The sequence below is a fragment of the Bos indicus x Bos taurus genome, chromosome X (genome assembly GCF_003369695.1).
Source record: "Bos indicus x Bos taurus breed Angus x Brahman F1 hybrid chromosome X, Bos_hybrid_MaternalHap_v2.0, whole genome shotgun sequence".
NCBI classification, from domain to species: domain Eukaryota; kingdom Metazoa; phylum Chordata; class Mammalia; order Artiodactyla; family Bovidae; genus Bos; species Bos indicus x Bos taurus.
This window is the reverse complement of record NC_040105.1, coordinates 29,766,846-29,781,371: the sequence shown is the minus strand read 5'-3', so window position 1 is coordinate 29,781,371 and position 14,526 is coordinate 29,766,846. Positions and strand designations below refer to the sequence as shown.

Below are 14,526 nucleotides of genomic sequence, written 5' to 3'. Positions count from 1 at the left end.
TGGTACCAACAGGAAGGAATACAGCAATCAATGATTGCAACTCAAGTGTGGTAAGTGCTGCAAAGGAGATGTGCTCAGAGGTGCTGGACAGTGTAGGGGCCCAGGGCAGGCAAATACTCCAAAGGGGAAGTGATGGTTTAAATTACTTTTGAAGAACAAGATAGGGTGGAGGTAGATGGATGGAAAGGGTGTTCTAAGCGGAGGTATGAGACTGTCTGGAACTACAGTAAATGGCTGAAACCAGAGCTGAATGAATGAACAAATGAGCAGCATATTAACTACTCTTTGACACTGTAACAAATGACCACAAAATTCAGAGCTTAAAACAACACAAACTTGTCTTACAGTTATATATGCCAGAAGTCCAAAATCATTCTGGTTGGGTTAAAATCAACTTCTTGGTTGGTCTGCCTTCCTTCTGGAGGTTCTAGAAGAAAACTGGTTTTCTAACTCTTTGGAGCTCCTAGAGGCCATCCCTGTTCCTCAGCTCCTGACTGCACTGTTCTAACTTCTGCAGCCAGCATCACACCTCTGTCTCTCACACTAAGCCTCCTGCCTTGCTTTTATAAGGACCTTTATGAATAAATTGGCCCTACCTACATAATTGAGGCTAATGCATTCAGCCAATACAAACAGGCAATTGTGTGTATTAACAATAAGACGTCTGAGTTTTGCTAACCTAAGGTTTGACATTCAACAGATATAATTTGGATTATTTCCTTTTTCTATTATATTGTCCATACTGAAAACCATCTGTCACGTTTTATCTGCTCACACTTTAAATTCAACTAAATTCAACAAATATTTACTGAGCATCAACTGTTATATAAAATGAGATTCACAGTCCCTATATAAACAGCTCCTTTATGATGTAGTACCAAACCTTTTAAGCAAGGCACACTGAGTGTAGTAAGAATTGTGCAATGACTATTTAAGGCATATTGAATCATTTTTCTTTTGATTTATACCAATTCAGTGGCTGCTGTTATTGTTTAGTTGCTAAGACAAGTTCGACTCTTTTACAGCCCCATGGACTGTAGCCCACCAGGCTCCTCTGTCCACAAGATTTCCCAGACAAGAATACTGGGGACTTCCCTGGCTGTCCAGTGGTTAAGACTCTCACTTCCACTGCAGGCAAGAATACTGGAGTGGGTTGCTGTTTCCTTCTCCAGAGGATCTTCCCAACCCAGGGATCAAACCCACATCTCACAGGCAGATTCTTTACCACTGAGCCACCAGGGAAGCCCGCCCTTGCTTATCTCTATCTCCTTAGTTTTGGACTCTCAGGCATTATTACAGGGCTATGACTAGACCCTTCTTTACTAAGCACTCTGGGAAGTAAGGGAAGGGGTAGAGGTGGGGTACCTTCAGTATGGACTTTAATAATCAGCCCTGGCTTGATTTGACCTTGACTTGGCCTTAATCTCAGGGCTTCCCAGGTGGCACAGTGGTAAAGAATCCACCTGCAAATGTAGGAGACACAGTAGACGCGGGTTTGATCCCTGGGTCAGAAGATCCCCTGGAGGAGGGCATGGCAGCCCATTCCAGCATTCTTACCTGGAGAATCTCATGGACTGAGGAGCCTGGCGGGTCACAAGGAGTCATACACAATTAAGCAACTGAACACATACACATACTCTGGCCTTAATCTCACTACCCATTTGGTACTGAAACCTCTCCCCTCCTTCCCACAGCCCTTATTTGTGTCTTTCTGTGTCCAATATCTTGGCAGGGACAACTCCAATATTGAAAGGAATGAGGTCAAGTAGAGTCTTTCAACATTTCTCTGGAGACCTGTAGAGAATACTTGTTAAAGTTGTTTCTGTGATTCACTAACTTTGGGGATTGGGAGGATGGGAAAAAGAAGACAAGTGAGTTTTACAAATTTACATGGTAAAGGTTTTACAAATTTTCTTTTGCACGCTATAGTTAATTTTTTTTTTCTTCTTGAAAAATTGAGGTGAAGATCAAGGTTCAGGAAGTGAATAGTTCAGCTCAAACTGCAAGATGAATTCAAACATATTTTGTACTGTCAGTATATCCCTGTCAGAAGAATGTTCTAACTTACCTGATTATTTTAAGTGAGAGAAAGCACGTGGTTGGAAGAAGAATAAAAAGTGGTCTTTGGGTTATAGAAAAACAAGAACCTTGATGTGCATTTTGAGAACCTCCCTACAACAACACCACCCCCATGCTACACATACATTGGGAGGTAGCATGGCTTGAAAGAGGACTAGCCTTGTGGCAGATGGGACCACAGAAAGCCGTGAAAAAAGATTCCTGGGTTCCATTGGCAACCTAGAAGCAGTGGACAGCTGGGAATCTGAAGAGGCCATGTAGACGAAGCAGTGATTCTTTTGGCAATGACCTGTGATAACCTGTGTCCAGTGATGGCCGATAGTCTATAACTTGGAGGTCAGACATAAACTCCCCATTTGCCCCTCTACCATTCCTTGACATTGTGTAAGACTCCAGAACTGTGGTACAACCCTGGAAGGATTAGAGAAGCCAAAAGCCAAGAATGACGGATGTTTCCTGCCATCATGGAAAAATGGAAGTTTAGATTCAGAGATTCAGGTTGTTGTTGTTGTTGTTGTTTTAAAGAAAGCACAAGTGTGCATGAGAGACAGAGAGAGAGAGATGGGGTGGGTGTGAGATGGGGTGGGGTGTGGGGAGAGATGTGGGGGTAAGAGAGAGAGAAAAAATTACTTATTATACACCCGAGTTGGTGGGGAAGTTGGAGTTATAACTGACTCCTACTCCTCAGCTGTGTCCTACGAAGAAGTAACCTAGATGGAAATCTCCAACTTTCTAAAGTAACAGCGCTAAGGAGAGGGACCAGTGAGAAGCTAGGTTTAGTGCTAGTCCAGTGGATGTGAACTAAGGGGAGGAGGCAATGGAAATAGGGAAATTTCCTCCCTCTCTTCCTTTATCTCCCTCTTTTTTTTCTTTCCCTTTTGTTCCTGCCTTTAATTTTCTCTCTCTTCCCCACCTTCCCCATCCTTCCCCTTCCTTCCTCTCCAGTGCAGGGGTGCACCAGATTTTAAATCACACCCAGAATTCTAATCACAAGGAGGCCTGGGAAATGTAGTTTTTGCTTTCAAGCCACTGCAGAACACAAGGAGGGTGGAATGGATGTTGAATGCCAAGCCATTATCCCATCACACGAATTAAAATCCAGGCCTGGGGAACTGCACGGTATTGCTAATGAGAAGATACTGCATAGTGAACAGTGTCCACTGTCCTCCCTTAGGTCTCCTGTGATCCTTTCTTTTTTGGCCACACCACATGCCTTTCAGGATACCTCAGTTCCCTGACCAGGGATTGAACTCTGGCCACAGCAGTGAAAAATCCAGAATTCTAACCATTGGTCCACCAGGGAACTCCCATCCTGTGATCTTTTTCACTGCTCTGTATATCCCTCTGCCAGCTTCAATGTCCTTTGCCTTCAACCTCCTTCTTACTCCCTAGTTGGAGGACTGCCATTGGGCTCCCAAAGTCTGCCCACAGGCACAGAGTTGGAATTGCTTAGGCATTTATATAACCCTGTGGTGGCCTCTTATGAACTGAATATTTGTGTCCCTACCCCTCCAAATTCATTTGTTGAAATCCTAATCCCCAAAGAGGTGGGACTTTGGGGAGGTGACTAGGTCATGAGGATGGAGCCCTCATGAATGGGATTAGCACCGTTATAACAGAAGCCTCAGAAAGTTCCCCTGACCTTTTTGCCCTATGAGCATACAGCCAGCAGGCAGCCATCCATGAACCAGGAAGAGGACTCTCATTAGACACCAAATCTACTGACACCTTGATGGTGGACTTCCCAACCTCTAGAACTCTGAGAATTAAGTGTTTGCTGTTTTACCCACCCAGACTATGACAGTTTTGGTATAGCAGACGAAACAAAGACATGACCCTTAGCCAACAACAGCTGAAGAAGGCACTAGTATGAAAGCCCAGCCCTCTCATGTTTACCTGGGATGAACTCTCAGGTACTATGCCTCAGAGCTGCCTTGAAGGATCAGGCTGCAGCTGTCCTCCTAAGGGTTTTCCCTGAAAATGAAAACCTGTCATGCTTTTCCTATTTCCTTATCCTGCTATTCTGTTCCTACTCATTTTCCTTTTTACAAGTTTATTCCAAGAGCACTTCCTTTATACATCACTAGCATACAGATCTTTCCCTCAGGGTATGCTTCTATGGAACTGAACCCCGAAATGTCCCATTCACCATTAAAGATCAGTCCCTGTCTGTGTAGATCAAATTCTCACCAGAGAGAAAGTAGAATCCATTTACTTCATGCTCATGAGATGGTAGGAAGAGTAGGTGAGATGGATATGGGGAGCAGATGGTCAGTTATCCATCCTGTTCTCCCTTATCTAACCTTGGACTTTAGAATAAGAAGCTACAGTGAATACTGGAGGTTAATCGTCAGGAAGCATAATTCTTACCCGTTCTTCCCTTTGGAGGGCAGAATAGAACATGATGACTTGAGTTCGGATGACTCATGATTAGGAGCTCTGCATAATCAGGACTTGCAACATTGTTTGCTCCTGTTTGATTCTTCTTGGAAAAAAAAATACTGGAAATTAGATCACCTAGCACCCATTACAACCACCCTCTAGCTTCCTTTTCCATACAAAGTCAGAAATCTGAAAACTACATTTCCGAGATTTCCTTGCCTCTAGAGTTCTGCATGTGACCCAGGTCCTTAACCTCAGGGTTCAACTTGGAGACAGCAACATAAATTAATGGTTGCATGTGGGAAGAGGTGATCATCCACGAAGTACAGAGATTAAAGAATTCGATCTTCAGCTGTGGCGGCATTTCCGGCATCCAGTGCCAAAGACTGGAGTAGTGGGTCTGTGATAAGACTGTGCATTTTCTCAGGCTGTATGAACTCTTGAGACTTTGATCCTGAGATTATAGCACTTGTGGATCGTGTTGTTTTCAACTAAAAATCCTGGCAGACAAAGGAGGTATTTAAGAGAGGTTGTGAGATGGAGTCATTTAACCATGTGCTACAGAAACAAGGGACGGTGAATGGTTAGAAAGATAACTACAGCTATTACTCCAAAGCTACACTTGGTTCTTGACCTCCGAACATTTCTGCATGTCCCCAGTGGGTTGCCTACAGTCTAAATGGGTAGGATAGCCAGAGTGGGTTGCTATGGCACAGTTGTGTGTAACTTGGTGAATGACAAGCATAGGATGTTGTAGGTTATGAAAAGGGCCACAAAATATTCCTTTCCCTCTATCCATGCCCTTTGGGAGTGTATGTACTCTTTCTATTGCTTTAGCCAAAGGGACATTAGCAAACATTATGGAAACATAGGCTTGAATAGTGGACTGGAGTTTGCCCTCTTTTTGCTTTGCGAACTTGGTTACCATATTAAAAAAAGTCCAGGCTAGCCTGCTAGATAACAAGGAGTATATGGGCTAGTGATAGTAACATCCATTGCCCCTGCTGCTGCTGCTGCTGTTGCTAAGTCGCTTCAGTTGTGTCTGACTCTGTGCTACCCCAAGACGGCAGCCCACCAGGCTCCTCTGTCCCTGGGATTCTCCAGGCAAGAACACTGGAGTGGGTTGCCATTTCCTTCTCCAATGCATGAAAACGAAAAGTGAAAGTGAAGTCGCCCAGTCGTGCCCGACTCTTAGCGACCCCGTGGACTGCAGCTCACCAGGCTCCTCCGTCCATGGGATTTTCCAGGTCCGTCGCCCCTGCCTACCGCCAAATGTGTGGATGGGGACCTATGAGGCCACCCATCACCTGGCTGACCTGCCAACTGATCATAAATGTATGAACAAGCCCAGCTTGCCCCCATGAACCTGGCCCAGACAAAAACATGCCCAGAAAAATCATGAGTAAAACAGTTGCTTTAAACTACTGAATTTTAGAGTGGATTATTAGGCAGCTAAAGCTAACTGACATATTAAGACTCCAGAGAATTCTCAGGTGCCACTGGGAACAAAGATTGGGCCAAGTTGTTGCAAAAACAGGTCAAAAATTGCATCAGCCAAAATTTTAGCAGCGGATGCCAGCAGAACACACAGAGATGGGATCAGATCAATACCAGCATATGGATTCCTTCTCCCCACTGCCCCCCAGTGCCATGAGGTACAGTATGCCCTACAGACCTTTTAAAAATAACAGTAGATGCAAAGAATATCTGAAATCTGGGCTCTTCCAAATGAAACCCAGTTTAAATTATTAGACTTAATGCCATTTACCAGGCTGGACTAAAACTTAATTTTAATTCTATTTGTGGGATAAACAAGAGTATATCAATTATACAAAGTTAAGAAGTTAGGATAAGGTGGCCATATATAAGCAAGATAATATTTTAATAAATTAATTTCTGTGTAATTTACATTCCTGAAAGTTAATGTATCAATTAATTATTAATTATAAGAAGAATGTTTAAGTAACTTATGATACAGCATTTGGTAAATTATTTTCCAAAACTGTTTAAAATGCTATTTGGGAAGGTTATTTATTAGTGTAGAAAATATTTACAATACAATTTTCAGTGCAAAAATCACAACATATTATATATCCAGCATAATTTATATTTTTATAAAATAAGTCACCTTTGCATAGAAAGTAGGCTGAAACAAAGGACACATAATATTCAAAATGATTGTAGGCAATGGGTCTAGACATGATATTGTCTTTCTATATTTTCTAAATTATCTTTAATGAGAATGCACTGTCTATAATGTTGATTTTGGAAAATTTGCATTGTGCTATATGACTTTTTAAAAATTTATTTTTATTGGAGTATGGTTTCTTTATGCATTGTACTATATAACTTTTAAAGTTTCTTCTAGGTCTAAGATTCAATGATTCTAAGAATTCAAAACCATTTACTGAAAAATGGTTTCATGATACCTGTGTGATAATTTTAGTTATTTTTGTTTATTATAGCCAGTATCTAATAAATATGAGTGTCACTTGTAGTCAAATAACAATTTATTATTGGCTAGAAGAATCTACCTTCCTACCATTACTCTTCCACTTCTGAGTCATAAATAACGATCATTAATTCTTGCTGGAACTGTGGGATGTAAGTGAAGACTAAAAACTTCAAGGCAAAAATGGGAACCATAGCCTCACACTTGTTGAGCATATACAGACCCACAACAGGGCTGCACATGTCTGGGGAGGGGGCGGAAACTGTCTTCCTGAAACCCAAGCCAGAGAAAAATAAGCCTCAGGTTTCCAAGAACCAAATATTCGTATTCAGCTAATTTTCTGGTAGGCTTTGTGGAAGTTTTTCTTTTTTTGCAGCAAGAGAATTCCAGAAAACCATGTGATACTGTAGATACGAGCTTTTTTATTTTTGTTTTTAAGAATCTTAACATTTTTATTGTTATTTATGGAATTAAGGAAGACTCAAGGGAAATGTAGTAGTAGAAGAAGCCAGTTCCTTTTCTTTATCTCACTAAGGATGAAGAGTATCTTAGATACAAATACTTATGGACTTCCCTGGTGGTCCAGTGCACTCCCAATGCAGGGGGCCCAGGTTTGATCCCTGGTCAAGGAATTAGATCCCACATGTTGCAACTAAGACTTGGTGCAGCCAAATAAATAAATATTTTAAAAAGATATAAATACTTAGATGTTTGGGGCTTCCCTGGTGGCTCAGCAGTAAAGAAGCCACCTGCAATGCAGGAGACCTGGGTTCAATCCTTGGGTCAGGAAGACCCTCTGGAGAAGGGAATGGCAACCCACTCTAGTATTCTGGCCTGGAGAATTCCATAGACAGAGGAGCCTGGTGGATTACAGTCCATGGGGTCGCAAAGAGTCAGACATGACTGAGCAGCTAAACAACAACAGCAACTTAGAAGCTTTAGTGCAGCAATACAGGAAAGCTCATAGGAAAGGAGTGTGTGTGTGTGTGTATGTGTGTGTGTGTGTGTGTGTATGTGTGTGTGTAAGAACAGAATCAGTTATTCTTATATTTATAGCTAGTCAAACTGTGACCCACAGACCTCTGCTGGTCTGCAAGGTTTTTTAAATTACCCAAATAGTGCTAACTAGCTCATGTACAGGTACTTGGTGTAGGTTTGCCTTATTGGTTTGTGTTAGCTCTCAGTGTTTCTTAAACGTTAATACTACCTTCCAAGCTGAAGTGCACACCTGTTAATTCAGGGGCCCTCTCTTATCAATCTTTGTATGCTCCCCCAATCACTCCCCAAATACTCCTGGAGCCCTGAACGTATCAATACTTCTTGGCATTTTGTTCCCTCTGCTTTGTGCTGCCTTCTGTTAGAGGGACAGAAAAAGCCTGGCGCAGGTGGCCCAGTGTTTTCCTCCAGATTTTTTTTTTTTTTAATCATCTAGATTTTCATTACAGCCACTTTTTATCCTAATGACCCAAGAATCCTTCCAATGGAGGAGTAGTTTCAAATGGCTGCCACCATGCTGTACTCAGCGTCACTGCTGCCTCTCAGTGACCAAGACTTTTGGTATCAGTTTCGGATCTTCATGATTGATGGTAGGTGTCTACAGTCTCCAGGTGCGGCAACATTAATTAATCATCTTCAGCAGCTTTGTTCCTGTGTCAAATTCACTGTGCTGCTTTCTGTCCTCAAAATAAGGAATTTCTCAGGAGCGCCTCAGTCTTTTATGCAAATACATGTCTGACCACCTGTTCTAACAATTATCGAGACAGGGCTGACAAGTTCATATCCCTGATTGTTTTTCATCTGGTGCCAGGAATATCACTCCTGCTGCCTCGCTGTTGCTAGGGCTACGATCAGTACAATACTTAGCATATAGGTAGCACTTATTCACAAAGGAATTTCTAATCTATGAGCCCACCTGATCTTCTCTAAACCCTGTGGGGTAGGTATATTCATCACTTTTATGAGAATTTTTGCTTTTCCTCTTTCAAGACTGCTGTGATGATTGTGGATATGAAGAGAGGATGAGTCAGATGAGAGGAAAAGACAGAGGGCAGCGGGAAGAGAGGGATTTTCTCATAAGCAGAATCTGTGAGAGGCTGAAGAAACAAGAATGAGATTAAAGAAAAGATGTGCTGGTAGAAGAATTGTGCTTTGGCATTTCTAGACACTGGAGAGATTTAGGAAGGTGAGGCAGAAATTGTCGCTGTCTCACAGGTATTGTTTTTCTTCCCTTTTTTACATCTTTTCTGCTATTCAGTTTTCTGAAGATTGTCACACCAGGAAGCAAAGGTGATGGAGGTGCAAATGATATTTTGCTTTTAAAATCAACAAAGTGGGTACTTTCCTGGCGGTCCAGTGGTTAAGACTCCATGCTCCCAATGCATGGGGCTCCAGTTCAATTCCTGGTCAGGGAACTAGATTCCACATGCCACAACTAAGAGTTCACATGCTACAACTAAGAACTGGCACAGCCAAAGAAATAAATTAAAAAAAAAAAATATGAAGGGAAAGACTGCTATTTAAATATGGCATGTTACTCTAACTCAAGAAAAATGAAATCTTTGTGGCATCAGAGAAAGACAGTTGAGAAAATCTGAAAGAAGCATGGGCATAACCAAAGAGTAATTCAAACTGTCAACTCTTAGTTGATCTAAGAGTTGATCTAAGGTACCATAGTTGATCTTTATCCCACAAAATAGTACTCTGCCTCAACTGACAGGTACAGCAGGATAATAGTTAGAGACAGACCAAGATAGCTAAGGCATTTGACCTTTACTTCCTCATAGAAGAGCTGAGAATTCAAAACTCAGAGACGTCAGAGTCTTGGCTTTTGAACTGAAAAATAAAGCAAAGGTTATAGCTGAAGAGAAAATAATTGGGAGTGAGGGTGGAGGGAGGGGTCAATTAGGAGGTTGGGATAAATATACATACTACACTATATTAAACAGGTAACCAACAAGGCTTTCCAGATAGCTCAAACAGTAAAGAATCTTCCTGCAATGCGGGAGACCTAGGTTTGATCCCTGAGTCAGGAAGATCCCCTGGAGAAGGGCATGGCAACCAACTCCACTATTCTTGACTGGAGAATCCCATGGACCGAGGAGCCTTGTGGGCTATAGTCCATGGGGTCACAAAGAGTCAGACATGACTGAATGACTAACACACACAACCAACAAGGACCTACTGTATAGGCACAGAGAACTATACTCAGTATTTTGTAATAACCTATAAGGGTTGCAAAGAGTTGGACACGACTGAGTGACTAACCCTTTCACCTTTCATAATGGAAAAGAATCTGAAAAATTATATATATATATATGTGTATATATATATATATGTATATATATATATATATATATAACTGAATTGCTGTACTGTACACCTTCTGAAACTAACACAACATTGTAAATCAACTATACTTCAATAAAAGAAGGATTAAAAAACAGAAAGTATTTGAAAGACTGTATCATCAGTAATGGATAGTTTTCTTCACCCTAAACCTAGAAACAGATTCATAGACTGGTGAAAAGGGAGACAAGGTCAGAAAACAGGAAAGAGCTTGAACATCAATGCAGTTCCTGAAAGGAGGCCCTCTGCCCTGCCCACTGTTGCCAAAATTGGGCCAAGTCCTTGTGGGATGGGGAGAACTGAACCCTATAAAGCCACTAAAGGATGTCTTAGGTTCATATTGGCAATCACATTCAAAATATACCACTGCCTTCAAATACCACCATTTACTCAGGTTTAAATAGGGTGCAAGGCAAGAAGAAGCAGCATACATACTGACAGTACCACAAAGGTCTTAACAACTTCCAGGCATGACTTCCAATGTCCTTAATTACTCCACAAAGGACTGCCAAGGGCAGAGAGATGAGACTGAGTACAGATGGACTGCTTCAGATGAGGGATGCTCTGGGGTCTTGTAAGCATTTCTGTTTTTATAGTATTGTAAATCTTACAGGAGTACATGACTAGATTCCATTCCTCAGTACTTCTTATTATTGGGGGAAACTGGATGAAGGGTACATAGAACCTCCCTGTACATTTTTTCAACTTCCTGAGAATCCATAGTTATTTCAAAATAACAAGTAAAGAGATTTGAACAAATGTATAGTAACTATGGAGAAAATATTATCAAATGAAACAAATTACATAAAATGGTATGGACAGTAAAAGTACCATCAACTATGAAAATGAAATATACATTTGAAAAAAAAACAAACTAGGAGGATTTTTTATGCCCAAACCAATAATGGTTATGCTGTGACATTAGGATTATGTAGGTTTATTTTTCTTTTTTCTAATTTCAAAGTTTCATTATAAGATTTATGAGACATAATTAAAATAATTAAACATATACCTTGAAAAATGGAAATAAGAGAAACACTGGTTTTCAGATAATAAGAGCATCTCACAATTGAGAGGGACAAAGAGAAGATCTTATTCAACCTCATTGAACATCTCCAATGACAATAAACTCTTATCTTTGGTGGTCCATATTTTTGTCAGATTAGATATTATTAGATATTATTCAGTTCAGTCGCTCAGTCGTGTCTGACTCTTTGTGACCCCATGAACCGCAGCATGCCAGGCCTCCCTGTCCATCACCAACTCCCGGAGTCCACCCAAACCCATGTCTATTGAGTTGGTGATGCCATTCAACCATCTCATCCTCTGTCGTCCCCTTCTCCTGCCCTCAATCTTTCCCAGCATCAGGGTCTTTTCAAATGAGTCAGCTCTTCGCATCAGGTGGCCAAAGTATTGGAGTTTCAGCTTCAAACATCAGTCCTTCCAATGAACACCCAGGACTGATCTCCTTTAGGATGGACTGGTTGGATCTCCTTGCAGTCCAAGGGACTCTCAAGAGTCTTCTCCAACAACACAGTTCAAAAGCATCAATTCTTCGGCACTCAGTTTTCTTTACAGTCCAACTCTCACATCCATACATAATATTATAATTGCTATAAATGTATTACTTTGAGTCAAAATGTAACCTTTTTATGATATCCAGGCTTTGTAGATATTTAAAAATAAATTATTTTTGAGGATAATGAGTATATTCATTTTCTAACTGTGCTGATGTTTTCTTGAGTGTGTGTTAAAATTTATCAAATTTACATTTTAAATATGCACAATTTATAAAATGTCAATTATATCTCAATAAACCCATTTTAAAAATGGAAATATGGGAGAATCTGGGAAGTATAAAAAGAAGTATTTCTTCATGTTATCACAGACTCACACAACTATTGGGATGTTGAGAAACCATCCAGTTCATGTCTTCAGGCAAGACCAAACTGAGAAGAACTTAAAAAATTGTTAAGCCCTTTCTCAAAACTCTTCAAAGAAACTTCTAACATTTTTAACTTTTAAATTTTTCTAATATATAACTACTGAAAATGTCTACTCTAAACCAATCACCTCTTGTCTGTACTAAACAAGCATGGAGTCCAGTTGTTCTTTCTTATTGGGGTCTCCTACACATTAATTAAATGTCACTGAAGCTCCTGAGAAACATGCCACAGAAATAAATTAGGCAACACTTTTCCCTACATTGTAAATCTAGAAAATAACCTTGAAGATCCTCTTTGCCATTCCCTTCAATTCAGATCAAGCATAATGCCTGAATAGATCATTTTTGGATCTCACTCCTCTGGACCTCATCACTTCTCACCATCTTCCTGTACTTTCCAGAGGCATATGGAACTCCAGAGCTGATGAGATAATAAAAATTCCATCAAAAGCCTCAGTCTACCCTGGTGAAGAATACCTTTACCATATTTTCAGAGGCCCCTTTCTTCCCCAGCCAAACTAGATCCCTATGATAGGTCATCTGAGGAGGGAAAGAAGACGGAAGGGGAGAGGGTATCTTCCACCATTTCTGGTTCATGAGATATTATTACAAACTATCAATACCCTTGAACATTTCTAAAGTGGCTTCTTAATTCTCTACATAACTTTATCTGTTACTTGATATTAATTTCTACTAGGTTCTTTCTTTGAAAAAGTGGCCCAGCATATGTGGTAGATTGGCTCAGTATTCTTCAGGCACTGGATTGATTAATTTGTGCACTATCCCGTTTACTCACTCTTTTAATCAATTTGGATTGGATATTTCCCAGGTATTACAGAATCTGCTATGCATAGTGTTGGTATAGTATATTGAGCAGGTCCAGGAGACAGAATAAACAGGTAAAACAGAAGTAAAAAACATTACAAGTCAGAATAAGTGTTATGAAGGAAATAAGCAGAATGCCATAACAGCAAATCATGAATGTTCTGGGAGGGTTGATTTGGATAGGGTGGCTAGTTTGTCTAACAAAAAAATATTTAATTGACTCCTAAAGTATAAGAAGTTTGTTAAGGTAGGTATGTGGTTATTAAGAATTTTCTGGAAGAAATTACTGTCTTCCTGGAAAAGGCAATATGGTACATTGGAAAAAGTACAGGCTTTGGGACTGAATGACACTGAGTTTGAATATTTGTTTAGCCAATTGTTTGCTGTGTAGCCATAGACATTTTGTTAACACTTATGAAGTTTTGTAGATAATAATACTTATTAATATTTATTTTGGTGATTAAATGTATATTTCCTGTAACATTTCCATTATTTTTTATAAACATCAATTACCTATTTTCTCCTAAACAGAGGAATCATCTCTTAACATATGTATAAAGGAATCTGCAATAGTTTTAGGCATTGACAGTATGTTTTACAGATGCTAGACACAAAAATAATTATTTTGATTTAATATGTGGAAAGTCGAAAGTTAGACAAGTTTAATGTTCCCCAATGCCACAATGACAGCACAGAGAGGGAGCCAAACTGTCTTAGTTCAGTACATCAGCTTCCAACTTGTTTTAACACACTATGCAGGATTGTCAGCAAGTTGAGGGCTGGGGCAGTGTCGTTTTCATCTTTGACTGTACTGTGATCAGCCTGGTATATAAGAGGATTGTGTTCTAAAACTAATAATATGATAGAAAAAGTGTGGAGGTTCCTCAGAAAACTAAAAGTAGAATTGCCATATGATCCCATAATTCCACTCCTGGGCATATACTCAGACAAAACTATAATTCAAAAAGATACATGTACCTCAATGTTCATAGCAGCACTATTTACAGTAGCCAGGATATAGAAGCAACCTAAATATCCATCAACAAATGAATGGATAAAGAAGAGTTGGTGCAAATATACAATGCAATGTTACTCAGTCATAAAAAAGAATGAAATAATGCCATTTTTAGCAACATGGATGAACCTAGAGATTAACATACCAAGTGAAGTGAGTCAGAAAGAGAAAGACAGATACTATATATCACTTACATGTAGAATCTAAAATATGGCACAAATTAACCTATCTATGAAAGAGAAACAGACTCACAGACATAGAGAACAGACTTGTGATTGCCAAGGGAGAGGGGAGTGAGTGAGGGAAGGACTGGGAGTTTGCAGTTAGCAAATGTAAACTATTATATACAGGATAGATAAACACCAAGGTCCTACTGTATAGCACAGGGAACTATATTCAGTATCTTGTACTAAACCATAATTGAAAAGAATATAAAAAAGAATGTCTATATGTGTATTACTGAGTCAGTCACTTTGCTATACA

At 40.0% G+C, this 14,526-nt stretch overlaps 1 non-coding gene across 1 annotated transcript; it reads left to right on the top strand.

The window, feature by feature from the left end:
- Positions 1-4,426: 4,426 nt before the first annotated feature.
- On the top strand, positions 4,427-4,560 carry LOC113888270. The gene has a single exon (XR_003509906.1). It is a non-coding gene; the product is annotated as a U8 small nucleolar RNA (small nucleolar RNA).
- The last annotated feature ends 9,966 nt before the right edge of the window (positions 4,561-14,526 follow it).